General features: G+C 57.2%; 2 long non-coding RNA genes across 2 annotated transcripts; both read right to left on the reverse strand.

The window, feature by feature from the left end:
• Window positions 1-4297: 4297 nt before the first annotated feature.
• On the reverse strand, window positions 4298-6928 carry LOC137452365 (uncharacterized). Its single transcript, XR_010990047.1, has 3 exons — window positions 6758-6928; window positions 6354-6513; window positions 4298-4893 (listed from the first exon to the last, which is right to left on the reverse strand). It is a non-coding gene; the product is annotated as an uncharacterized lncRNA (long non-coding RNA).
• An 18086-nt stretch (window positions 6929-25014) lies between these two features.
• On the reverse strand, window positions 25015-27645 carry LOC137452366 (uncharacterized). Its single transcript, XR_010990048.1, has 3 exons — window positions 27475-27645; window positions 27071-27230; window positions 25015-25610 (listed from the first exon to the last, which is right to left on the reverse strand). It is a non-coding gene; the product is annotated as an uncharacterized lncRNA (long non-coding RNA).
• Between the last annotated feature and the right edge of the window lie 240 nt (window positions 27646-27885).

The following is a 27885-nucleotide window of genomic DNA, read 5'->3' on the forward strand; positions in this document are numbered from 1 at the left end:
GGCGCAGGCGCCGTATCCATAGCGACCACCGGAACGCTGCCCCCCTGGCGCGAGCAGAGCCGGGCTAGGGCGCAGGCGCCGGATCCATAGCGACGCTCGAGTCAAGCTCTCCGCCCTCCGCTCTTCCCCTAAGAATTTTCGAGCATTCAGCGCAGTTAGGCTGCAGAAATTAGCTCCCCCAGGGCGGCACACGCCGCGGCACGGCTGCACTGCCGGCCATTACACACAGGGTGGCAGCATTGAGCTCCCACGGGGCCTCTGGGTACGGTTGAGGCAGCAGCCGCCACCCCCGCAGAGCCCCGCCGGCCAAGCCCGGACACGCCCCCCTCTCCCCCCCAAAAGCCCCGCGCTGCCCCGCCGGTGGCCACCCCCCCAAGCCCCGCGCAGCTCCAGCGGCTGCTATAGAGAAACCCCCCAAAGCAGCAGAGACTGGCACTGACCTGGGACACAGCAGAAGAGCTCCAACCTCTACCAGCCACAACCCTGCACTGAGCCACTTTAAAGCATCTGGCGCCATGTTATTGAGGGCGGTGCCACGCTGGGGGGGGCGGTGCCACGCTGGGGGGGGCGGTGCCACGCTGGGGGGGGCGGTGCCACGCTGGGGGGGCGGTGCCACGCTGGGGGGGGCGGTGCCACGCTGGGGGGGGCGGTGCCACGCTGGGGGGGGCGGTGCCACGCTGGGGGGGGCGGTGCCACGCTGGGGGGGGGCGGTGCCACGCTGGGGGGGCGGTGCCACGCTGGGGGGGGCGGTGCCACGCTGGGGGGGCGGTGCCACGCTGGGGGGGGCGGTGCCACGCTGGGGGGGGGCGGTGCCACGCTGGGGGGGGCGGTGCCACGCTGGGGGGGGCGGTGCCACGCTGGGGGGGGCGGTGCCACGCTGGGGGGGCGGTGCCACGCTGGGGGGGCGGTGCCACGCTGGGGGGGCGGTGCCACGCTGGGGGGGCGGTGCCACGCTGGGGGGGCGGTGCCACGCTGGGGGGGCGGTGCCACGCTGGGGGGGCGGTGCCACGCTGGGGGGGCGGTGCCACGCTGGGGGGGCGGTGCCACGCGGGGGGGGGGGCGGTGCCACGCTGGGGGGGGCGGTGCCACGCTGGGGGGGGCGGTGCCACGCTGGGGGGGCGGTGCCACGCTGGGGGGGGCGGTGCCACGCTGGGGGGGGCGGTGCCTGCGTTGTGACCTCACGCTCAGCGTTCCATGGGTTTTATTCCCCTCCAAGACAACACGTTGAGTTCTGAGCAGCTGAGGAGCCCTGGGGAACACCTGTACAGAAACGTTCCTCCAAGAGCTGTCAGAAAAACGTTCGTTCCGCCAGCACTGCCGGCCGTTACACACCGGATGGCAACATTGAGCTCCCCCGGGGCGGCACACGCCGCGGCACGGCTGCACTGCCGGCCCTTACACACAGGGTGGCAGCATTGAGCTCCCCCGGGGCGGCACACGCCGCGGCACGGCTGCACTGCCGGCCGTTACACACCGGGTGGCAGCACTGAGCACCTCCCTGGGCGTGGGCAGCAGCCGGGCCCCCACCTGGCTTTTATTTTCCAATGCTAAAAGCCTTTTAGAAGCAGAGAGGGCAGACAGGGGTCGTTTCCAAAGCTTTCTTACGCACCAGTCACTCCAAGCCCTCCCTCTCCAGCTGCAAACCAGAGGTTTGCCTCCGCCTCGCCTCACCCCAGTACTTACACTTTTAAAGATAGTGTGGTCCCCTCGGAGAATTTTCAGCACTTTAGGGGGGGGCCCCCAGCCCTCGCTCACCTGCTCCTCTGCTGCAGCAGCCCCCTGCCCCACGTGGCAGAACCAGCCCACCCACAATCCCCCCACTCCCTTTGAGTCGCCCCCAAAAAGGCACAAAATAAAGCAAACTGCCCAGCCAGCACCTCCTGCCTTTCACAGCAAGGACTGAACATTGCAGCTTTGGCCAAGACCATCAGCCCAAAGGAAGGCCTGGGCCCTGAGGAACTAAATGCAAGTGAACTATCTGACACCACCACAGTCCTGTGAATGTTGCAAAGCAGTAGTGCATGCGGTATAATAATTGGAAAGTTAAGGGCTGCTCAAGCTTTACACAAAGTATCCTATTCAGTTTTGGGTTCCACTTAACACAAAGTAAAAGTATAAAAGGTCAGAGGGAAAGCCAACTCTACCTCTGAACTACAGCAAGAAATACTGGAATCAAGGGGCCCTTTCTTCTGCTACTAATAGATGAAGAGAACATGAAAACTGATGGGCTAAACCAACAGGGCAAGATTAGAATAACTAGTAGAGAGAACGGAAGATACAAAGCTTCAACTGCATCTGTTTAGCAACGACTCCTACCAGATAACTTCCATGCCATAACTTTGCTGATTTCAAACAAGCCAGCTGGTGAAGCGTCTCGCTCACAGGCGGCCGACGAGGAGACGTGCAGAAGGCAGAGGCGAGGGAACAAGTCCTGAGCTTTGCTGCAGGCTGTCCTGCGGCTTCCCCTACCGACTCTTTCCCGTACACCACCGCAGAAGGAGTTGGGTGAATTTTGTCTCAAACCGGCTCCTAAGACAACCTCCGCTTTTTCCCTGGGTGCCTACGTGGGTGTTGCTTCATCTTTCCCTCACGCTCGGTACGGCATTCGGGTGCAGAGCAAGGCTCTGGACAGCCAAACCGAACTCCTGTGCTGAAGAAAAGGAAGCGGAAGCACAGGCTGAGCCCCTGAGCTCTAAACATTCACTGAGCCCCAGGAAATGCCTGCATGTGCTGGCTGCTGCCACCTCCTCGTTGCCCCGGGCCTGCTCATTGGAGGCTGCCTGGCAAAAGCACCTGCCCCCACTTTCCTCGGCGTTCTTTGAATACCCAGGTTGGAAACCTAAGAGGTAGCGTACTAATTGGAAAGCATGTTCCAGCGGGCGTGGCTGGAGGCTGGGCGCCGCCGCCGCTTTCTCTGCTCCCCGCCCCTCCTTTGCGCGGCCCCTAATCACGTGACGATCGCTGGGCGAGTCTGGGTGCTGCCGGGTTCACCCTGGGATCGCTGGGCGAGTCTGAGGGCATTGGGGTCAGCCTGCAAGAGCTGGGAGAGACAGGAGAACAGCTCGTGAACTGGGAGTAGACTGCTCCCGACCGCGGCAAATCGACACCCACCCCCCCCCCCCCCGCCGCTGGTGTTTCTCGGCCCCCCCCTCGCTGCCGCCCACCCTCAAACCCATAGCAGAGTCCTGCAGCAGGCACAGAGCAACTCCAGAGAGCAGCAGAGTCCACACTGAGCTGATGCGGAGCGGAGAAAGCAGAGGGGACGAGGATTACGCTGGCTAGGTCGGAGCCGACGGGGCGAGGGCGGCGCCATCTTGGGAAGGGCAGGCGCTGTCACGGGGAGGGCGACGCCATCTTGGAAAGGGCAGGCGCTGTCACGGGGAGATCGACGCCATCTTGGGAAGGGCAGGCGCTGTCACGGGTAGGGCGGCGCCATCTTGGGAAGGGCAGGCGCTGTCACGGGGAGGACGGTGCCGTCTTGGTGCCCTCACTTCCGTCTACATGCCCCCAGCCCTCCTTTCTCACCCTCTAAGGCCCTTGAGGTGCTCGCAGCTCGCCTTGAGATGCCGGGGGAGATGTGGCTGGGGGACCCTGGGACTGCAGGACACCCAATACCGGGGTGAGACCACCCCAATCCTGCGGGACCCCAAACCCTGGAACCCCCCCGAGACCTCTAACACAGCACCACCACTCCCCGCCCCCTCAGCTGCTTCAGGACCCTCCAGAGACCCCCCCGGAGACCCTCCAGAGGCCGCCAGACACCTCTCGATGCCCACAAAGCCCCTCTAGACGCCCCAGAATACCTCTCTGCGCCTCCCTGCAGAGGCCACTCACACCCTTGGCAGCAGGCGACAGCAAGCAGTACCTGGCCGTGCCCACAAGGTGGGAGCAGTGAGCAGAAGAGTCAGCGGCGCTAGGGACACCGAGACTCCAGCAGTGCCACACAGCAACCCACACGCTGTGGGGACCTGACACAGAGACCCCGAAACCACACTGAGGCACAGACCCCCCCACTCCTCCCTGACCCTCCAGACATGACCCAGGAGCCCCTCCAGAGGTCCCCAGACACCTCTAGATGCTCCCAGAACCCTTCACATGCCCCCAAATTCCCCTTTCATACCCCCAAGCCCACTTCAGATGACAGCAGACCCTCCTTAACAGGCCCCCAGCGCTCAGCAGGTCCGGTGCTGCTGTGCCTCGGGAGCAGATCAGCTGGTCTCCCTGCAGAGCTTTTTCCAGTCAATGAAAAAACAGCACACCACACACACACACGAAAGACAATCCACTGTTTTAATTGAGAGACAGTTGCTATTTCTGCTTCAAACCACACCCCACACCCCCCCGTGGCTCTGCTCAGGATGTGCTTTTCTCCTCTAGAAGCCTTTCTACAGAACAGAGGGGGGTCACGTCAAGGCCTTTCTGCACACAAATCACTGCCCTTCTGCAATCTCTCAATAAGCAGCACCGCTGTTCCTCTGCTGGAACACCTCACACTCACTCTTACACTTGCCCGGGGCTTTCCCTCCCCTCCAAGAACGTCCTGGCATTTCAAACATTTGGCATTTCAGGTCTGCAAGCAGCCTTTGTGGGAGGCTGCCCTCACCCCTCCCTCACTGCTCCTCTGCTGTATCCTCGCCCACCCCCCTGTGGCATCACAGAAGGAAAGACAGCCGAGCGGCTACGCTCCTGTTCTTTTTATCACCCCGAGCCGGGGACAGCCTTCTGGGCAAGGTTTGCAGCTTCAGCACACAGCTGAGCTTTGCTCTCACCCATTAAACCCTTTGGTGGTTTCAGCTTCCCGAGGATGTGTCGGCACAAGTCCTTGTCGGGGCACCGCAAACAGGGAGAGACAAAGCTCCGAGATCCAGGAAGAGGACGGCTGAGCAGACACTCCTAAAGAGAGAAACTTCATCAGCTGAACCTCACACTTCTCCCAGCTTTGCAACAGCAAAGAACTTTGTGAACAACACAGTGGTGCTCCTAAGGAGGTCACCAGCTTGCAAGTTACAGGAGAAATAAAAACCTTTTTATTACAGAAGCACTGGCAAAAATTTACGGACAGGAACAGCAGACGAGCAAATTCTGCGATTGAGCTAACGATAGACATCAGGCCTAGGATCTGGCTACCCTGACAAAGGATGCCAACAGGACAGAGTGAGGCCTCAGCAGCACTCCCAAAAAGCCCCACAGAGAGCCACAGGCTCTGGCCCGTGCCCCACCTACGGGCCGGCCCTCCTGGCAGCAGCGCAACACCACCTCTTCGGGAGCCCAGGGACTGACCTCAGCCCCCTAAGGGCCAGGCAAGGTTGGTTCCTGTTAGCTGCCTAAAGCAGCCTCCCCAGCCCTGCTTACAGGGACCTTGGGCTGCTGCTGGGGACAGAAGGGGGATGGAGGGCTCCACAACTCGTCACACAGGCCCCGAGCACAGGGCTGTTAAGCTGACAGGGTGCCAAGGGAACAGGCTGCCATGAAGGCACAGACCCAGGCCCTGAACTACAGGGTGGGTCACCTTGCCGCAGCAACACGACCCAGCGGCTTCGCTGCGTCCGACGAATAAAAGGAGGAAGTTCCACAGGAACAGAAGGGAAAACCTTTTCACTGTGTGTGCCAGAGCCCTGGAGCAGGCTGCCCAGAGAGTTAGTGGAGTCTCTGGAGACATTCAAAACCCGCCCCAGGTGATCCTGCACTGGCACAGGGGTTGGACCGGATGCTATTTTGGGGTCCCTTCCAACCCCTAACACTCAGTGATTCTGTGATTAGCTATGCTGGTGACAGAGTCTCACTGAGTGCTCTTTAAAATGTTTTTCTTTTCTTTCAGCCTAGGAGTTTCATATTTAAATAGACCTTCTGCTCTGTCTTCCCCCTTCCTTCTTCCATCTTGCGTCTAAACACTAGGAGAGCTTGATGAGCTGTATCCTGGGCGTCCCAACGTAACACATCTCAACTGCATACATGGATTTTGTAATCTTTTGCCCCATTGCTCGCACAGGGTGGATTAAGTTCATTACTTAGAGCTTGTCAGGACAGCTGTTGAAGTGTCCTGTGCAATGCAGGAGGAGTTGAATCCCATAGGAAACCACATTACTGTGCTTTGTCAGCCTGGTTATGGTCAGAAACCTCCTTCATTTTTTTTTCTCTTGAACAGATATATCACATGAGTCCCCAGAATTAATTTGCCTCTTCTCATAATTATTTCTTTAAAACTGTCTTAGAAGTGTCTCTGTCCTTCCCTCTCTCTAGATACTGGCCTCCTGAGCCCATGGCAGACTTGCACAGAGCTACTGCGAGCACCACTCTGCACGGCCTCTGGGGGGCTTTCAAGCACAGGCACCCCAGGAGAATCCAAACCTAACCTTGCAGCTGGCCTTAGAGCTCCTCTTTGGAAAACTGTCGCTGCCAGGGCCCACAAACCAACGTCCTCTGTCGGCAAACCGGATGTAAGGGCTGAAAAGTGTCAACGGAAACCGTAATCGGATGGCCCAGGAAGATCCTGCCGGTCTGAACACACCGGACCTGGAATGCACAAAGAAACTCTGTTAACAACTGCCTGTGTGTCTGCTCATAGCTTGAGGAGTAACAGAGCAGAACCAATTCCCAAAAGGTTTTCACTGCGTTCCCAGGGCAAGTAGAGGCTTGCTCTGGCTGTAGTTAATACCTAGAAATTCCTATCAAAATCTTTGCAGCACAACAAGAAAAAAACCAAACCAACCAAACCACAAACTGCTTTATATTATTAAGTAGGAACTCGAAAGCTTACAGGAACTGTGGGGATTTTTTTATGACAAATTATTCCTTTTCTTTTTTTCAGTGAGCAATTTGGTTTCCAACAGCTCCACATTCTGACACCAAAGCACCCCGCTCCGTGTCAGGGCTTGTGGCTGAGGCCGAATACAAATCTGCAACTGGTCCTCAGGCAAAGCAGTTAAGCTCCCTGAAAAAAAAGGAAAGAAAGCAAGAGTGAGTCAACCATAAAAACAAGACCTAACCAAACCCCCAAAGCCATTTTGTCAGGAAGTCGCCTCCACTATCACCCGCCACATGCTGAAATTCCCTTCCCCTGGGGCTCCTGCTTGGCCCACAGCTGGGGAACATAAAGCAAGGCACAGCCCTGTGGGTACCTGCTGCCCTGGAGCCACCAAAACCGGAGCACCCAGTCACTACCAATCCCACAGCAGACCCAAGATACAACAGGGACTCCATAGAGACTCCAAAACCTCACTGAGAACCCCCCAACTCCTTCAGGACCCCCACAGATTCTCCAACTTAGATGCCCACAAAACCCCTTTGGTTGCACCCAAACCCCCCATCTGAAACACCCAGCTCCACTTTAGGTACCCCCAGATGCTTCCAATGTCCCCAGACCCGCTGGTGGACCAGCCCAGAACCCCCTGACACTATCCCAGACCCTTTCAGGGGGCTCCACACCCCTTCTAGATGCCCACAAAACCCCTTCACACGCCAAAAGAAACCTTTACCTGCCTCCAAACCCCATGTGGGGGCCACTTAGCAGCGGGTGGCAGCAACCAAGTCTGTTGCTCTCACCAATTAAACCCTTTGGTGCTCTCAGCTCTCTGACCCTGTGTCAGGGCAAGTCCTTGTCGGCCGGCACCTTCGTCCTGATCCAGGCGGAGAGAGAACTGCCAGGAACACAGCTTCGCCGCTCCGCTTGCGGCACGCCTGCTGCCGAGGGCAGCCTCGTCCTCAGCCTGCCCGAGAGGAACACGGCCCCCGGGGCCGGGGGACACACAAAAGCCTTCCACAAAGGAAACAAGGGAAGTCTCTTGGCCACTCTTCACGTGCCGAGTGCGATTGTCATGTGGAACACACCGCGGCATCTGGAACGAGTTTAAGTCCAGGTCTGTGGCAGCACAGAGGTTCCTGGAATATCCCGGTACATCGATCCACAGGAGGTTGTCTTTCGGTCCCCAGTCTGATGCTTGGCAGCACAGCCATCACACCATTTCTCTCGAGTGCTTTGAACTGACAATTCATGCAGGAGAATAAAACCAAACAGGAGTAAGCAGCTTGGAAAAGAACTTTGATCATCACCAGGCCCAGCAAGAGGACACAGTCTCAGGCTGCACCAGGGGAGGTTTAGGCTAGAGGTTAGGAAGAGGTTCTGCACGGAGAGAGTGATGGCCCATTGGAATGGGCTGCCCAGGGTGGTGGTGGAGTCACCATCTTTGGAGGTGTTCAGGAGGAGACTGGATAGGGTGCCTGGTTGCTTGGTTTAGTTGATTAGGTGGTGTTGGATGATAGGTTGGACACGATGATCTTGAAGGTCTCTTCCAACTCGGTCTGGTCTATTCTATTCTATTCCGTTCCATTCCATTCCAACACCATCTAATCAACTAAACCACGGCACTGAGTGCCTCATCCAGTCTCTTTCTAAACACTTCCAGTGATGGTGACTCCCTGGGCACCACCTCCCTGAGCAGCACATTCCAAAGGCCAATCTCTCTTTCAACCTGCTCTATTCTATTCTATGAAGACCTTCTTCCTAACATCCAGCCTAAACCTCCCCTGGCACAGCTTGAGACTGTGTCCTCTTGTTCTGGTGCTGCTTGCCTGGGAGAAGAGACCAACCCCCACCTGGCTACAACCAGAACTGAGGGGACTGCAATCCTTGCAGCTTCAGCTTTCCTTCTCTGCTACTTCTTTTTTCAGATGGATTTTTTTTCAAAGGGACTGCTGGACAGCAGAACAGGATGGATGGCTGGGCCCCAAGAGCGGTGGGGAACAGAGTTAAACCCAGCCGGTGGCCGGCCGGGCACAAGTGGTGTTCCCCAGGACACCCCTTGTGAGAGAGTGAGTCCAGAGAAGGGCCACAAAGCTGGTGAGGGGTCTGGATAACAAGCCTTAGGAGGAGTGGCTGAAGGAACTGGGACTGTTTAATCTGCAGAAGAGGAAGCTGAGGGAATTAAGGTATGGTCTGGCTTCAGCTCTCAACTACTTCCACGTTGAGCAAGGACAGCTTGTACTCACAGAAGGCACTGGCTGCTTGGGTTCAAGGTTCCTGCAGAGCTCAGGCTATCTCTCTTGATTAGTGAGGTCGTCCTGTCACCTAGGCAGAGAGAAGAAAATGCAGCTATGAAATGAGACCACTGGAATCGTGAGACTCGTTCTGTGTGAGACTCCAGGAGAATCCAAACCTAACCTTGGAGCTGCCCTGAAGAGCTCCTCTTTGGAAAAGTCTCGCTGCCGGGCCCCACAAACCCCACACCCTCTGTCAGCAAACCGGATGTACGAGCTGAAGAGTGTCGACAGAAACTGTACGTGGACAGCTCAGGAAGATCCTGCCAGTCCCAGCACACCAGTCCTGGAATGATCAAAGAAAGTCCGTTAACAACTGTCTGTGTGTCTGCTCATAGCTTGAGGAGAACCCCCCAACTCCTTCAGGACCCCCCCAGACTCCCCAACTTAGATGCCCACAAAACCCCTTTGGATGCACCCAAACCCCCCATCTGATACGCCCAGATCTGTTTTAGGTACCCCCAGACGCTTCTAATGTCCCCAGACCCGCTGGTAGACCAGCCCAGAACCCCCTGACACTATCCCAGACCCTTTCAGGGGGCTCCACACCCCTTCTAGATGCCCACAAAACCCCTTCACATGCCAAAAGAAACCTTTACCTGCCTCCAAACCCCATTTGGGGGCCACTCAGACCCCTTAGCAGCGGGTGGCAGCAACCAAGTCTGTGGCTCTCACCAATTAAACCTGGATGTTAGGAAGAAGGTCTTCATAGAATAGAATAGAGCAGGTTGAAAGAGAGATTGGCCTTTGGAATGTGCTGCCCAGGGAGGTGGTGGAGTCACCATCACTGGAAGTGTTTAGAAAGAGACTGGATGAGGCACTCAGTGCCATGGTTTAGTTGATTAGATGGTGATGGAATGGAATGGACCGGACCAGGTTGGAAGAGACCTTCAAGATCATCGTGTCCAACCTATCATCCAACACCACCTAATCAACTAAACCATGCAACCAAGCACCCTATCCAGTCTCCTCCTGAACACCTCCAAAGATGGTGACTCCACCACCTCCCTGGGCAGCCCATTCCAATGGGCCATCACTCTCTCTGTGCAGAACCTCTTCCTAACCTCTAGCCTAAACCTCCCCTGCCACAGCTTGAGACTGTGTCCTCTTGTTCTGGTGCTGCTTGCCTGGAAGAAGAGACCAACCCCCACCTGGCTACAACCTCCCTTCAGGGAGTTGCAGAGAGCAAGAAGGTCTCCCCTGAGCCTCCTCTTCTCCAGGCTAAGCAACCCCAGCTCCCTCAGCCTCTCCTCACAGGCCTGTGCTCCAAACCCCTCCCCAGCTTTGTTGCCCTTCTCCGGACTCCTTCCAGCAACTCAACGTCTTGCTTAAACGGAGGGGCCCAGAACTGGACACGGGACTCAAGGTGTGCCCTAACCAGTGCCAAGTGCAGGGGCAGAATGACCTCCCTGCTCCTGCTGGCCACACTGTTCCTGATATTGGCCAGGTTGCCAGTGGCCTTCTTGGCCACCCGTGCACGCTGCTGGTCACGACCAGAAGACAGGGATCAGAAGAGTCTTTGGCCAAGCTGTAAACCACTTCCTAACATTCAGCCTAAACCTCCCCTGGCACAGCTTGAGACTGTGTCCTCTTGTTCTGGTGCTGCTTGCCTGGGAGAAGAGACCAACCCCCACCTGGCTACAACCAGAACTGAGGGGACTGCAATCCTTGCAGCTTCAACTTTCCTTCTCTGCTACTTCTTTTTTCAGATGGATTGTTTTTCAAAGGGACTGCTGGACAGCAGAACAGGATGGATGGCTGGGCCCCAAGAGCGGTGGGGAACAGAGTTAAACCCAGCCGGTGGACGGCCGGGCACAAGTGGTGTTCCCCAGGACACCCCTTGTGAGAGAGTGAGTCCAGAGAAGGGCCACAAAGCTGGTGAGGGGTCTGGATAACAAGCCTTAGGAGGAGTGGCTGAAGGAACTGGGACTGTTTAATCTGCAGAAGAGGAAGCTAAGGGAATTAAGGCGTGGTCTGGCTTCAGCTCTCAACTACTTCCACGTTGAGCAAGGACAGCTTGTACTCACAGAAGGCACTGGCTGCTTGGGTTCAAGGTTCCTGCAGAGCTCAGGCTATCTCTCTTGATTAGTGAGGTCGTCCTGTCACCTAGGCAGAGAGAAGAAAATGCAGCTATGAAATGAGACCACTGGAATCGTGAGACTCGTTCTGTGTGAGACTCCAGGAGAATCCAAACCTAACCTTGGAGCTGCCCTGAAGAGCTCCTCATAGCTTGAGGAGTACCAGAGCAGGAACAATTCCCAAAAGGTTTTCACTGCATTCCTAGGGCACTTGAAGGATTGCCCTGGCTGTAGTTAATACCTAGAAATTCCTATCAAAATCTTTGCAGCACAGCAAGGAAATTGAGGGATGGGAAGGCAATATGTACTTACACGTTAGGCAAGAATTGGCTTTGCAAACTAATCTCTCTAACTGTTGGATATGCACTGAACTTCCTCGAGGCCAAATGAGGACCCCTTTATTTGGGGAAGCCTCAATGAATTGGACTTGGGGGGCATCAGACTGGGTGACTACATCTGAGAGTAACTTCCACAAGTGTCAGCATGGGAAAGATAGCTCAGAAAGCCTGGGTCCAAAGTTTGCCTTAAGAAAATATAGTATAGGAATATACTGTTGGCTGTGAGAAAGGGGGGAACTGATGAACAGAAAAGTCTCATTAACAGAACCACAGAGTTGATAAGAATTTTCCGCTTGTTAGCTGAAATGCTGGGACGCAGGGAGGGGGAGAGGGGTTGGCAGACAGCCTTTGGATAGAGAAGGAATAACAGGATTTGTCAGTGATTCACTTCTGTTAGTCTTGGACAAGATGCTCTTTTGTATACGATAAAGGACACCTGCATGATATGTGTACTTCTGCTCTTTTAGATAGATAAGCTTTGTATAGATAGGCAGCATCTGGACCTCTGTCATTATAGACAGATAACTTTTTGTGTAAAAGTTTGCCCAAACCTCTCTGAAGACACACAGCTCTTTTGAAATGATCCTACCTGTGTCAGGCGCCAGAATAGAAGCACGATACAAGAGACTTACTGAGTCTCTTGTGTGTCTTTCTCTAAGTCATTATCAACGCTGTTTGCAGCACAAACCCAAACCCAAACCCACCCCGAGACACCCCCAGCTCCCACGGGAGCCTGCAGAGACCTCCCAAAGGGTCCGTCGGAGGTGCCCAGCTGCCTCCCCACGACCCTTGACCCTTTCCGATGGCCCCACGAGAACTTTACGTATCCCCAGACCCTTTTAGGTGTCCCCAAGACCTCCTCCGTCACCCCCAAAAGCCCTGCCGATGGCCCCAGACCACCTTCAGACGCCGGAAGGAACACACCTGGGAGTCCCGGGCCGGCAGCGACACCGGGACCGGACCCGCTGCGGCGCAGGCGCCGTGTCCATAGCGACCACCGGGACGCTGCCCCCCTGGCGCGAGCAGAGCCGGGCTAGGGCGCAGGCGCCGGATCCATAGCGACGCTCGAGTCAAGCTCTCCGCCCTCCGCTCTTCCCCTAAGAATTGTCGAGCATTCAGCGCAGTTAGGCTGCAGAAATTAGCTCCCCCAGGGCGGCACACGCCGCGGCACGGCTGCACTGCCGGCCATTACACACAGGGTTGAGCACTGAGCTCCCACGGGGCGGTATACGCCGCGGCACGGCTGCACTGCCGGCCATTACACACCGGGTGGCAGCATTGAGCTCCCCCGGGGCGGCACACGCCGCGGCACGGCTGCACTGCCGGCCATTACACACAGGGTGGCAGCATTGAGCTCCCACGGGGCCTCTGGGTACGGTTGAGGCAGCAGCCGCCACCCCCGCAGAGCCCCGCCGGCCAAGCCCGGACACGCCCCCCTCCCCCCCCCAAAAGCCCCGCGCTGCCCCGCCGGTGGCCACCCCCCCAAGCCCCGCGCAGCTCCAGCGGCTGCTATAGAGAAACCCCCCAAAGCAGCAGAGACTGGCACTGACCTGGGACACAGCAGAAGAGCTCCAACCTCTACCAGCCACAACCCTGCACTGAGCCACTTTAAAGCATCTGGCGCCATGTTGTTGAGGGCGGTGCCAAGCGGGGGGGGTGGGGTTCAGGCTGGAGGGGCGGTGCCACGCTGAGGGGGGCGGTGCCACGCTGGGGGGGCGGTGCCACGCTGGGGGGGCGGTGCCACGCTGGGGGAGGCGGCGCCACGCTGGGGGGGGCGGCGCCACGCTGGGGGGGGGGCGGCGCCACGCTGGGGGGGGCGGTGCCACGCTGGGGGGGGGCGGCGCCACGCTGGGGGGGGGCGGCGCCACGCTGGGGGGGGCGGCGCCACGCTGGGGGGGGCGGCGCCACGCTGGGGGGGGCGGCGCCACGCTGGGGGGGGCGGCGCCACGCTGGGGGGGGGCGGCGCCACGCTGGGGGGGGGCGGCGCCACGCTGGGGGGGGGCGGCGCCACGCTGGGGGGGGCGGCGCCACGCTGGGGGGGGCGGCGCCACGCTGGGGGGGGCGGCGCCACGCTGGGGGGGGCGGCGCCACGCTGGGGGGGGCGGCGCCACGCTGGGGGGGGCGGCGCCACGCTGGGGGGGGCGGCGCCACGCTGGGGGGGGGCGGCGCCACGCTGGGGGGGGGCGGCGCCACGCTGGGGGGGGCGGCGCCACGCTGGGGGGGCGGCGCCACGCTGGGGGGGGCGGCGCCACGCTGGGGGGGGCGGCGCCACGCTGGGGGGGGCGGCGCCACGCTGGGGGGGGCGGTGCCTGCGTTGTGACCTCACGCTCAGCGTTCCATGGGTTTTATTCCCCTCCAAGACAACACGTTGAGTTCTGAGCAGCTGAGGAGCCCTGGGGAACACCTGTACAGAAACGTTCCTCCAAGAGCTGTCAGAAAAACGTTCGTTCCGCCAGCACTGCCGGCCGTTACACACCGGATGGCAACATTGAGCTCCCCCGGGGCGGCACACGCCGCGGCACGGCTGCACTGCCGGCCCTTACACACAGGGTGGCAGCATTGAGCTCCCACGGGGCGGCACACGCCGCGGCACGGCTGCACTGCCGGCCGTTACACACCGGGTGGCAGCACTGAGCACCTCCCTGGGCGTGGGCAGCAGCCGGGCCCCCACCTGGCTTTTATTTTCCAATGCTAAAAGCCTTTTAGAAGCAGAGAGGGCAGACAGGGGTCGTTTCCAAAGCTTTCTTACGCACCAGTCACTCCAAGCCCTCCCTCTCCAGCTGCAAACCAGAGGTTTGCCTCCGCCTCGCCTCACCCCAGTACTTACACTTTTAAAGATAGTGTGGTCCCCTCGGAGAATTTTCAGCACTTTAGGGGGGGGCCCCCAGCCCTCGCTCACCTGCTCCTCTGCTGCAGCAGCCCCCTGCCCCACGTGGCAGAACCAGCCCACCCACAATCCCCCCACTCCCTTTGATTCACCCCCAAAAAGGCACAAAATAAAGCAAACTTCCCCAGCCTTCCTGTAGGCCCCTTTCAGATACTGGAAGGCCACAATTAGGTCACCTCGGAGCCCTCTCTTCTGCAGACTGAACAGCCCCAACTCCTTCAGTCTGCCCTCATAGGAGAGGTGCTCCAGCCCTCTGATCATCCTCGTGGCCCTTCTCTGGACACGTTCCAGCACCTCCACATCCCTCTTGTCATAGGGGCTCCAGAACTGGACACAGTACTCCAGGTGGGGTCTCACCAGGGCTGAGCAGAGGGGGAGGATCACCTCCCTCGACCTGCTAGCCACACTTCTCCTGATGCAGCCCAGGATCTGATTGGCCTTGCGGGCTGCAAGTGCACATTGAGAGCTCATGTTGAGCTTTTTGTCCACCAGCACCCCCAAGTCTCTCTCCTCAGGGCTACTTTCCAGCCAGTCACTGCCCAGCCTGGATTTGTGCCTGGGATTGCCTCGACCCAGATGCAGGACCCTGCACTTGCTCTTATTGAACTTCATGAGGTTGGCTTGTGCCCACCTCTCCAGCCTGTCAAGGTCCCTCTGGATGGCCTCCCTTCCCTCCAGCGTGTCTGCTGCACCACACAGCTTGGTGTCATCAGCAAACTTGCTGAGGGTGCACTCAATGCCACTGTCCATGGCACCCACAGAGATGTTGAACAAGCCTGGTTCCAGGAGTGATCCCTGAGGGACTCTGCTTGTCCCTGGCCTCCCCTGGGACATGGAGCCATTGACAGCCACTCTTTGGCTGCGGCCATCAAGCCAGTTCCTTATCCATCCAGTGGTCACCCATCACACCCATGTGTCACCAGCCTGGAGACCAGGATGTGGTGCGGGACAGTGTCGAAGGCTTTGCTCAGGTCCAGGTAAACGACATCAGTTGCTCGCCCCTCAGCTATTAATTTTGTCACCTGCTCATAGAAGGCCACCAGGTTGGTCAGGCAGGATTTGCCCTTGGCAAAGCCATGCTGACTGTTCCCAATCACCTCTTCACTATTCTTTTGAGCGAGTAGTGACTCCAGGAGGATCTGCTCCATGATCTTTCCGGGCACAGAGGTGAGACTGACTGGCCTGGAGTTCCCTGGTTACTCCTTCTTGCCCTTTTTGAAGATGGGGGCAATGTTTCCCCTTTTCCAGTCTGTGGGGACTGCCCCAGACTGCCATGACTTTTGAAATATAATAGAGAGGGGTTTAGCAACCTCCTCTGCCAGTTCTCTCAGCACCCGTGGGTGTATCCCGTCGGGTCCCATGGACTTGAACACTTTCAGGTTCTTCAGGTGATCACGAACCTGATCTGCACTTACAATGGGCAGTTCTTCCTCCCCGTCCCTGGCTTTGACTTCCATAACATCAGGAGTGTGGCTAGAGGCCCTTGCAGTGAAGACTGAGGTAAAGAAGTTATTAAGCACCTCAGCCTTTTCCTCATCACTTGTGACCATGTCACCAGTTTCCTTTCTGAGGGGAACCTCCTCAGAAAGGAAACCTCCTGATGAACCTCCTGCCTTTCACAGCAAGGACTGAACATTGCAGCTTTGGCCAAGACTATCAGCCCAAAGGAAGGCCTGGCCCCTGAGGAGCTAAATGCAAGTGAACCGTCTGACACCACCACAGTCCTGTGAATGTTGCAAAGCAGTAGTGCATGCAGTATAATAATTCGAAAGTTAAGGGCTGCTCAAGCTTTACACAAAGTATCCTATTCAGTTTTGGGTTCCACTTAACACAAAGTAAAAGTATAAAAGGTCAGAGGGAAAGCCAACTCCAACTCTACCTCTGAACTACAGCAAGAAATACTGGAATCAAGGGGCCCTTTCTTCTGCTACTAATAGATGAAGAGAACATGAAAACTGATGGGCTAAACCAACAGGGCAAGATTAGAATAACTAGTAGAGAGAACGGAAGATACAAAGCTTCAACTGCATCTGTTTAGCAACGACTCCTACCAGATAACTTCCATGCCATAACTTTGCTGATTTCAAACAAGCCAGCTGGTGAAGCGTCTCGCTCACAGGCGGCCGACGAGGAGACGTGCAGAAGGCAGAGGCGAGGGAACAAGTCCTGAGCTTTGCTGCAGGCTGTCCTGCGGCTTCCCCTACCGACTCTTTCCCGTACACCACCGCAGAAGGTGTTGGGTGAATTTTGTCTCAAACCCATTAAACCCTTTGGTGGTTTCAGCTTCCCGAGGATGTGTCGGCACAAGTCCTTGTCGGGGCACCGCAAACAGGGAGAGACAAAGCTCCGAGATCCAGGAAGAGGACGGCTGAGCAGACACTCCTAAAGAGAGAAACTTCATCAGCTGAACCTCACACTTCTCCCAGCTTTGCAACAGCAAAGAACTTTGTGAACAACAGGCACCCCAGGAGAATCCAAACCTAACCTTGCAGCTGGCCTTAGAGCTCCTCTTTGGAAAACTGTCGCTGCCAGGGCCCACAAACCAACATCCTCTGTCAGCAACCTGGATGTAAGAGCTGAAAAGTGTCAACAGAAATTGTACTTGGACACCTCAGGAAGATCCTTCAATGAAAGAGCTGGCTCCTCCTGAAGGGCAAGTATGAATGGAGCTCTCAAAGTACCACACTTCAGAGCCTCCTGCTTGCTAGCACTAAGACAATTGTTCATGTAGAACGACTGGCCACTCCCTTCAACAAACCCCACAGAACTGGCTCCTATCAACTCTCCAGAAGACACTGCTGCACTAGCTTGGCTGCCTGACCGGCTCAGTTCAGGTGGCTTAGGATCTCACAGAGGGTACCACCAGAACTGAGGGGACTGCAGTCTTTGCAGCTTCAGCTTTCCTTCTCTGCTACTTCTTTTTTCAGAAGAGGAAGCTGAGGGAATTATGGCGTGGTCTGGCTTCAGCTCTCAACTACCTCCATGCTGGACAAGGACAGCTTGTACTCACAGAAAGCACTTGGGGGTTTGTGTGCGAAGTTCCTGTAGAGCTCAGGTCTCTGAGACTTCTGAACAGCTGTGCTTAGCCCAAAATCAGACAGTTTCACATCACCCTGGGAAAAAAAAAAAATCCAAGAATTCAGAAAGATTGTGCTTGAGCAAAAGAAAAGGTTTAACCGCTCCACAGCCTCCTGAGCCCATGGCAGACTTGCAGAGCTACTGTGAGCACCACTCTGCACGGCCTTTGGGGGGGGTTTCAAGCACAGGCACTCCAGGAGACTCCAGGCACTCCATAGAGACTCCAAAACCTCACTGAGAACCCCCCAACTCCTTCAGGACCCCCCCAGACTCCCCAACTTAGATGCCCACAAAACCCCTTTGGAGTCACCCAAACCCCCCATCTGATACGCCCAGCTCCGTTTTAGGTACCCCCAGACGCTTCTAATGTCCCCAGACCCGCTGGTGGACCAGCCCAGAACCCCCTGACACTATCCCAGACCCTTTCAGGGGGCTCCACACCCCTTCTAGATGCCCACAAAACCCCTTCACATGCCAAAAGAAACCTTTACCTGCCTCCAAACCCCATTTGGGGGCCACTCAGACCCCTTAGCAGCGGGTGGCAGCAACCAAGTCTGTTGCTCTCACCAATTAAACCTGGATGTTAGGAAGAAGATCTTCACAGACTAGAATAGAGCAGGATGAAAGAGAGATTGGCCTTTGGAATGTGCTGCCCAGGGAGGTGGTGGAGTCACCATCACTGGAAGTGTTTAGAAAGAGACTGGATGAGGCACTCAGTGCCATGGTTTAGTTGATTAGATGGTGATGGAATGGAATGGACCGGACCAGGTTGGAAGAGACCTTCAAGATCATCGTGTCCAACCTATCATCCAACACCACCTAATCAACTAAACCATGCAACCAAGCACCCTATCCAGTCTCCTCCTGAACACCTCCAAAGATGGTGACTCCACCACCTCCCTGGGCAGCCCACTCCAATGGGCAATCACTTTCTCTGTGCAGAACCTCTTCCTAACCTCTAGCCTAAACCTCCCCTGCCACAGCTTGAGACTGTGTCCTCTTGTTCTGGTGCTGCTTGCCTGGAAGAAGAGACCAACCCCCACCTGGCTACAACCTCCCTTCAGGGAGTTGCAGAGAGCAAGAAGGTCTCCCCTGAGCCTCCTCTTCTCCAGGCTAAGCAACCCCAGCTCCCTCAGCCTCTCCTCACAGGCCTGTGCTCCAAACCCCTCCCCAGCTTTGTTGCCCTTCTCCGGACTCCTTCCAGCAACTCAACGTCTTGCTTAAACGGAGGGGCCCAGAACTGGACACGGGACTCAAGGTGTGCCCTAACCAGTGCCAAGTGCAGGGGCAGAATGACCTCCCTGCTCCTGCTGGCCACACTGTTCCTGATATTGGCCAGGTTGCCAGTGGCCTTCTTGGCACCCGACACGACCAGAAGACAGGGATCAGAAGAGTCTTTGGCCAAGCTGTAAACCACTTCCTAACATCCAGCCTAAACCTCCCCTGGCACAGCTTGAGACTGTGTCCTCTTGTTCTGGTGCTGCTTGCCTGGGAGAAGAGACCAACCCCCACCTGGCTACAACCAGAACTGAGGGGACTGCAATCCTTGCAGCTTCAACTTTCCTTCTCTGCTACTTCTTTTTTCAGATGGATTTTTTTTCAAAGGGACTGCTGGACAGCAGAACAGGATGGATGGCTGGGCCCCAAGAGCGGTGGGGAACAGAGTTAAACCCAGCCGGTGGCCGGCCGGGCACAAGTGGTGTTCCCCAGGACACCCCTTGTGAGAGAGTGAGTCCAGAGAAGGGCCACAAAGCTGGTGAGGGGTCTGGATAACAAGCCTTAGGAGGAGTGGCTGAAGGAACTGGGACTGTTTAATCTGCAGAAGAGGAAGCTAAGGGAATTAAGGCGTGGTCTGGCTTCAGCTCTCAACTACTTCCACGTTGAGCAAGGACAGCTTGTACTCACAGAAGGCACTGGCTGCTTGGGTTCAAGGTTCCTGCAGAGCTCAGGCTATCTCTCTTGATTAGTGAGGTCGTCCTGTCACCTAGGCAGAGAGAAGAAAATGCAGCTATGAAATTAGACCACTGGAATCGTGAGACTCGTTCTGTGTGAGACTCCAGGAGAATCCAAACCTAACCTTGGAGCTGCCCTGAAGAGCTCCTCATAGCTTGAGGAGTACCAGAGCAGGAACAATTCCCAAAAGGTTTTCACTGCGTTCCTAGGGCACTTGAAGGATTGCCCTGGCTGTAGTTAATACCTAGAAATTCCTATCAAAATCTTTGCAGCACAGCAAGGAAATTGAGGGATGGGAAGTCAATATGTACTTACACGTTAGGCAAGAATTGGCTTTGCAAACTAATCTCTCTAACTGTTGGATATGCACTGAACTTCCTCGAGGCCAAATGAGGACCCCTTTATTTGGGGAAGCCTCAATGAATTGGACTTGGGGGGCATCAGACTGGGTGACTACATCTGAGAGTAACTTCCACAAGTGTCAGCATGGGAAAGATAGCTCAGAAAGCCTGGGTCCAAAGTTTGCCTTAAGAAAATATAGTATAGGAATATACTGTTGGCTGTGAGAAAGGGGGGAACTGATGAACAGAAAAGTCTCATTAACAGAACCACAGAGTTGATAAGAATTTTCCGCTTGTTAGCTGAAATGCTGGGACGCAGGGAGGGGGAGAGGGGTTGGCAGACAGCCTTTGGATAGAGAAGGAATAACAGGATTTGTCAGTGATTCACTTCTGTTAGTCTTGGACAAGATGCTCTTTTGGATAAGACAAAGGACACCTGCATGATATGTGTACTTCTGCTCTTTTAGAGAGATAAGCTTTGTATAGATAGGCAGCATCTGGACCTCTGTCATTATAGACAGATAACTTTTTGTATAAAAGTTTGCCCAAACCTCTCTGAAGACACACAGCTCTTTTGAAATGATCCTACCTGTGTCAGGCGCCAGAATAGAAGCACGATACAAGAGACTTACTGAGTCTCTTGTGTGTCTTTCTCTAAGTCATTATCAACGCTGTTTGCAGCACAAACCCAAACCCAAACCCACCCCGAGACACCCCCAGCTCCCACGGGAGCCTGCAGAGACCTCCCAAAGGGTCCGTCGGAGGTGCCCAGCTGCCTCCCCACGACCCTTGACCCTTTCCGATGGCCCCACGAGAACTTTACGTATCCCCAGACCCTTTTAGGTGTCCCCAAGACCTCCTCCGTCACCCCCAAAAGCCCTGCCGATGGCCCCAGACCACCTTCAGACGCCGGAAGGAACACACCTGGGAGTCCCGGGCCGGCAGCGACACCGGGACCGGACCCGCTGCGGCGCAGGCGCCGTATCCATAGCGACCACCGGAACGCTGCCCCCCTGGCGCGAGCAGAGCCGGGCTAGGGCGCAGGCGCCGGATCCATAGCGACGCTCGAGTCAAGCTCTCCGCCCTCCGCTCTTCCCCTAAGAATTTTCGAGCATTCAGCGCAGTTAGGCTGCAGAAATTAGCTCCCCCAGGGCGGCACACGCCGCGGCACGGCTGCACTGCCGGCCATTACACACAGGGTGGCAGCATTGAGCTCCCACGGGGCCTCTGGGTACGGTTGAGGCAGCAGCCGCCACCCCCGCAGAGCCCCGCCGGCCAAGCCCGGACACGCCCCCCTCTCCCCCCCAAAAGCCCCGCGCTGCCCCGCCGGTGGCCACCCCCCCAAGCCCCGCGCAGCTCCAGCGGCTGCTATAGAGAAACCCCCCAAAGCAGCAGAGACTGGCACTGACCTGGGACACAGCAGAAGAGCTCCAACCTCTACCAGCCACAACCCTGCACTGAGCCACTTTAAAGCATCTGGCGCCATGTTATTGAGGGCGGTGCCACGCTGGGGGGGGCGGTGCCACGCTGGGGGGGGCGGTGCCACGCTGGGGGGGGCGGTGCCACGCTGGGGGGGGCGGTGCCACGCTGGGGGGGCGGTGCCACGCTGGGGGGGCGGTGCCACGCTGGGGGGGCGGTGCCACGCTGGGGGGGCGGTGCAACGCTGGGGGGGGCGGTGCCACGCTGGGGGGGGCGGTGCCACGCTGGGGGGGGCGGTGCCACGCTGGGGGGGGCGGTGCCACGCTGGGGGGGGCGGTGCCACGCTGGGGGGGGGCGGTGCCACGCTGGGGGGGGCGGTGCCACGCTGGGGGGGGCGGTGCCACGCTGGGGGGGGGCGGTGCCACGCTGGGGGGGGGCGGTGCCACGCTGGGGGGGGCGGTGCCACGCTGGGGGGGGCGGTGCCACGCTGGGGGGGGGCGGTGCCACGCTGGGGGGGGCGGTGCCACGCTGGGGGGGGGCGGTGCCACGCTGGGGGGGGGCGGTGCCACGCTGGGGGGGTGCGGTGCCACGCTGGGGGGGTGCGGTGCCACGCTGGGGGGGGGCGGTGCCACGCTGGGGGGGGCGGTGCCACGCTGGGGGGGCGGTGCCACGCTGGGGGGGCGGTGCCACGCTGGGGGGGCGGTGCCACGCTGGGGGGGCGGTGCCACGCTGGGGGGGGCGGTGCCACGCTGGGGGGGGCGGTGCCACGCTGGGGGGGCGGTGCCACGCTGGGGGGGGCGGTGCCACGCTGGGGGGGGCGGTGCCTGCGTTGTGACCTCACGCTCAGCGTTCCATGGGTTTTATTCCCCTCCAAGACAACACGTTGAGTTCTGAGCAGCTGAGGAGCCCTGGGGAACACCTGTACAGAAACGTTCCTCCAAGAGCTGTCAGAAAAACGTTCGTTCCGCCAGCACTGCCGGCCGTTACACACCGGATGGCAACATTGAGCTCCCCCGGGGCGGCACACGCCGCGGCACGGCTGCACTGCCGGCCGTTACACACCGGGTGGCAGCACTGAGCACCTCCCTGGGCGTGGGCAGCAGCCGGGCCCCCACCTGGCTTTTATTTTCCAATGCTAAAAGCCTTTTAGAAGCAGAGAGGGCAGACAGGGGTCGTTTCCAAAGCTTTCTTACGCACCAGTCACTCCAAGCCCTCCCTCTCCAGCTGCAAACCAGAGGTTTGCCTCCGCCTCGCCTCACCCCAGTACTTACACTTTTAAAGATAGTGTGGTCCCCTCGGAGAATTTTCAGCACTTTAGGGGGGGGGCCCCCAGCCCTCGCTCACCTGCTCCTCTGCTGCAGCAGCCCCCTGCCCCACGTGGCAGAACCAGCCCACCCACAATCCCCCCACTCCCTTTGAGTCGCCCCCAAAAAGGCACAAAATAAAGCAAACTGCCCAGCCAGCACCTCCTGCCTTTCACAGCAAGGACTGAACATTGCAGCTTTGGCCAAGACCATCAGCCCAAAGGAAGGCCTGGGCCCTGAGGAACTAAATGCAAGTGAACTATCTGACACCACCACAGTCCTGTGAATGTTGCAAAGCAGTAGTGCATGCGGTATAATAATTGGAAAGTTAAGGGCTGCTCAAGCTTTACACAAAGTATCCTATTCAGTTTTGGGTTCCACTTAACACAAAGTAAAAGTATAAAAGGTCAGAGGGAAAGCCAACTCTACCTCTGAACTACAGCAAGAAATACTGGAATCAAGGGGCCCTTTCTTCTGCTACTAATAGATGAAGAGAACATGAAAACTGATGGGCTAAACCAACAGGGCAAGATTAGAATAACTAGTAGAGAGAACGGAAGATACAAAGCTTCAACTGCATCTGTTTAGCAACGACTCCTACCAGATAACTTCCATGCCATAACTTTGCTGATTTCAAACAAGCCAGCTGGTGAAGCGTCTCGCTCACAGGCGGCCGACGAGGAGACGTGCAGAAGGCAGAGGCGAGGGAACAAGTCCTGAGCTTTGCTGCAGGCTGTCCTGCGGCTTCCCCTACCGACTCTTTCCCGTACACCACCGCAGAAGGAGTTGGGTGAATTTTGTCTCAAACCGGCTCCTAAGACAACCTCCGCTTTTTCCCTGGGTGCCTACGTGGGTGTTGCTTCATCTTTCCCTCACGCTCGGTACGGCATTCGGGTGCAGAGCAAGGCTCTGGACAGCCAAACCGAACTCCTGTGCTGAAGAAAAGGAAGCGGAAGCACAGGCTGAGCCCCTGAGCTCTAAACATTCACTGAGCCCCAGGAAATGCCTGCATGTGCTGGCTGCTGCCACCTCCTCGTTGCCCCGGGCCTGCTCATTGGAGGCTGCCTGGCAAAAGCACCTGCCCCCACTTTCCTCGGCGTTCTTTGAATACCCAGGTTGGAAACCTAAGAGGTAGCGTACTAATTGGAAAGCATGTTCCAGCGGGCGTGGCTGGAGGCTGGGCGCCGCCGCCGCTTTCTCTGCTCCCCGCCCCTCCTTTGCGCGGCCCCTAATCACGTGACGATCGCTGGGCGAGTCTGGGTGCTGCCGGGTTCACCCTGGGATCGCTGGGCGAGTCTGAGGGCATTGGGGTCAGCCTGCAAGAGCTGGGAGAGACAGGAGAACAGCTCGTGAACTGGGAGTAGACTGCTCCCGACCGCGGCAAATCGACACCCACCCCCCCCCCCCCCCGCCGCTGGTGTTTCTCGGCCCCCCCCTCGCTGCCGCCCACCCTCAAACCCATAGCAGAGTCCTGCAGCAGGCACAGAGCAACTCCAGAGAGCAGCAGAGTCCACACTGAGCTGATGCGGAGCGGAGAAAGCAGAGGGGACGAGGATTACGCTGGCTAGGTCGGAGCCGACGGGGCGAGGGCGGCGCCATCTTGGGAAGGGCAGGCGCTGTCACGGGGAGGGCGACGCCATCTTGGAAAGGGCAGGCGCTGTCACGGGGAGATCGACGCCATCTTGGGAAGGGCAGGCGCTGTCACGGGTAGGGCGGCGCCATCTTGGGAAGGGCAGGCGCTGTCACGGGGAGGACGGTGCCGTCTTGGTGCCCTCACTTCCGTCTACATGCCCCCAGCCCTCCTTTCTCACCCTCTAAGGCCCTTGAGGTGCTCGCAGCTCGCCTTGAGATGCCGGGGGAGATGTGGCTGGGGGACCCTGGGACTGCAGGACACCCAATACCGGGGTGAGACCACCCCAATCCTGCGGGACCCCAAACCCTGGAACCCCCCCGAGACCTCTAACACAGCACCACCACTCCCCGCCCCCTCAGCTGCTTCAGGACCCTCCAGAGACCCCCCCGGAGACCCTCCAGAGGCCGCCAGACACCTCTCGATGCCCACAAAGCCCCTCTAGACGCCCCAGAATACCTCTCTGCGCCTCCCTGCAGAGGCCACTCACACCCTTGGCAGCAGGCGACAGCAAGCAGTACCTGGCCGTGCCCACAAGGTGGGAGCAGTGAGCAGAAGAGTCAGCGGCGCTAGGGACACCGAGACTCCAGCAGTGCCACACAGCAACCCACACGCTGTGGGGACCTGACACAGAGACCCCGAAACCACACTGAGGCACAGACCCCCCCACTCCTCCCTGACCCTCCAGACATGACCCAGGAGCCCCTCCAGAGGTCCCCAGACACCTCTAGATGCTCCCAGAACCCTTCACATGCCCCCAAATTCCCCTTTCATACCCCCAAGCCCACTTCAGATGACAGCAGACCCTCCTTAACAGGCCCCCAGCGCTCAGCAGGTCCGGTGCTGCTGTGCCTCGGGAGCAGATCAGCTGGTCTCCCTGCAGAGCTTTTTCCAGTCAATGAAAAAACAGCACACCACACACACACACGAAAGACAATCCACTGTTTTAATTGAGAGACAGTTGCTATTTCTGCTTCAAACCACACCCCACACCCCCCCGTGGCTCTGCTCAGGATGTGCTTTTCTCCTCTAGAAGCCTTTCTACAGAACAGAGGGGGGTCACGTCAAGGCCTTTCTGCACACAAATCACTGCCCTTCTGCAATCTCTCAATAAGCAGCACCGCTGTTCCTCTGCTGGAACACCTCACACTCACTCTTACACTTGCCCGGGGCTTTCCCTCCCCTCCAAGAACGTCCTGGCATTTCAAACATTTGGCATTTCAGGTCTGCAAGCAGCCTTTGTGGGAGGCTGCCCTCACCCCTCCCTCACTGCTCCTCTGCTGTATCCTCGCCCACCCCCCTGTGGCATCACAGAAGGAAAGACAGCCGAGCGGCTACGCTCCTGTTCTTTTTATCACCCCGAGCCGGGGACAGCCTTCTGGGCAAGGTTTGCAGCTTCAGCACACAGCTGAGCTTTGCTCTCACCCATTAAACCCTTTGGTGGTTTCAGCTTCCCGAGGATGTGTCGGCACAAGTCCTTGTCGGGGCACCGCAAACAGGGAGAGACAAAGCTCCGAGATCCAGGAAGAGGACGGCTGAGCAGACACTCCTAAAGAGAGAAACTTCATCAGCTGAACCTCACACTTCTCCCAGCTTTGCAACAGCAAAGAACTTTGTGAACAACACAGTGGTGCTCCTAAGGAGGTCACCAGCTTGCAAGTTACAGGAGAAATAAAAACCTTTTTATTACAGAAGCACTGGCAAAAATTTACGGACAGGAACAGCAGACGAGCAAATTCTGCGATTGAGCTAACGATAGACATCAGGCCTAGGATCTGGCTACCCTGACAAAGGATGCCAACAGGACAGAGTGAGGCCTCAGCAGCACTCCCAAAAAGCCCCACAGAGAGCCACAGGCTCTGGCCCGTGCCCCACCTACGGGCCGGCCCTCCTGGCAGCAGCGCAACACCACCTCTTCGGGAGCCCAGGGACTGACCTCAGCCCCCTAAGGGCCAGGCAAGGTTGGTTCCTGTTAGCTGCCTAAAGCAGCCTCCCCAGCCCTGCTTACAGGGACCTTGGGCTGCTGCTGGGGACAGAAGGGGGATGGAGGGCTCCACAACTCGTCACACAGGCCCCGAGCACAGGGCTGTTAAGCTGACAGGGTGCCAAGGGAACAGGCTGCCATGAAGGCACAGACCCAGGCCCTGAACTACAGGGTGGGTCACCTTGCCGCAGCAACACGACCCAGCGGCTTCGCTGCGTCCGACGAATAAAAGGAGGAAGTTCCACAGGAACAGAAGGGAAAACCTTTTCACTGTGTGTGCCAGAGCCCTGGAGCAGGCTGCCCAGAGAGTTAGTGGAGTCTCTGGAGACATTCAAAACCCGCCCCAGGTGATCCTGCACTGGCACAGGGGTTGGACCGGATGCTATTTTGGGGTCCCTTCCAACCCCTAACACTCAGTGATTCTGTGATTAGCTATGCTGGTGACAGAGTCTCACTGAGTGCTCTTTAAAATGTTTTTCTTTTCTTTCAGCCTAGGAGTTTCATATTTAAATAGACCTTCTGCTCTGTCTTCCCCCTTCCTTCTTCCATCTTGCGTCTAAACACTAGGAGAGCTTGATGAGCTGTATCCTGGGCGTCCCAACGTAACACATCTCAACTGCATACATGGATTTTGTAATCTTTTGCCCCATTGCTCGCACAGGGTGGATTAAGTTCATTACTTAGAGCTTGTCAGGACAGCTGTTGAAGTGTCCTGTGCAATGCAGGAGGAGTTGAATCCCATAGGAAACCACATTACTGTGCTTTGTCAGCCTGGTTATGGTCAGAAACCTCCTTCATTTTTTTTTCTCTTGAACAGATATATCACATGAGTCCCCAGAATTAATTTGCCTCTTCTCATAATTATTTCTTTAAAACTGTCTTAGAAGTGTCTCTGTCCTTCCCTCTCTCTAGATACTGGCCTCCTGAGCCCATGGCAGACTTGCACAGAGCTACTGCGAGCACCACTCTGCACGGCCTCTGGGGGGCTTTCAAGCACAGGCACCCCAGGAGAATCCAAACCTAACCTTGCAGCTGGCCTTAGAGCTCCTCTTTGGAAAACTGTCGCTGCCAGGGCCCACAAACCAACGTCCTCTGTCGGCAAACCGGATGTAAGGGCTGAAAAGTGTCAACGGAAACCGTAATCGGATGGCCCAGGAAGATCCTGCCGGTCTGAACACACCGGACCTGGAATGCACAAAGAAACTCTGTTAACAACTGCCTGTGTGTCTGCTCATAGCTTGAGGAGTAACAGAGCAGAACCAATTCCCAAAAGGTTTTCACTGCGTTCCCAGGGCAAGTAGAGGCTTGCTCTGGCTGTAGTTAATACCTAGAAATTCCTATCAAAATCTTTGCAGCACAACAAGAAAAAAACCAAACCAACCAAACCACAAACTGCTTTATATTATTAAGTAGGAACTCGAAAGCTTACAGGAACTGTGGGGATTTTTTTATGACAAATTATTCCTTTTCTTTTTTTCAGTGAGCAATTTGGTTTCCAACAGCTCCACATTCTGACACCAAAGCACCCCGCTCCGTGTCAGGGCTTGTGGCTGAGGCCGAATACAAATCTGCAACTGGTCCTCAGGCAAAGCAGTTAAGCTCCCTGAAAAAAAAGGAAAGAAAGCAAGAGTGAGTCAACCATAAAAACAAGACCTAACCAAACCCCCAAAGCCATTTTGTCAGGAAGTCGCCTCCACTATCACCCGCCACATGCTGAAATTCCCTTCCCCTGGGGCTCCTGCTTGGCCCACAGCTGGGGAACATAAAGCAAGGCACAGCCCTGTGGGTACCTGCTGCCCTGGAGCCACCAAAACCGGAGCACCCAGTCACTACCAATCCC

The sequence above is a fragment of the Melanerpes formicivorus genome, unplaced genomic scaffold (assembly GCF_026170545.1).
Source record: "Melanerpes formicivorus ecotype bairdi unplaced genomic scaffold, bMelFor1.0.p_v2 SCAF_52, whole genome shotgun sequence".
Lineage (NCBI taxonomy): Eukaryota > Metazoa > Chordata > Aves > Piciformes > Picidae > Melanerpes > Melanerpes formicivorus.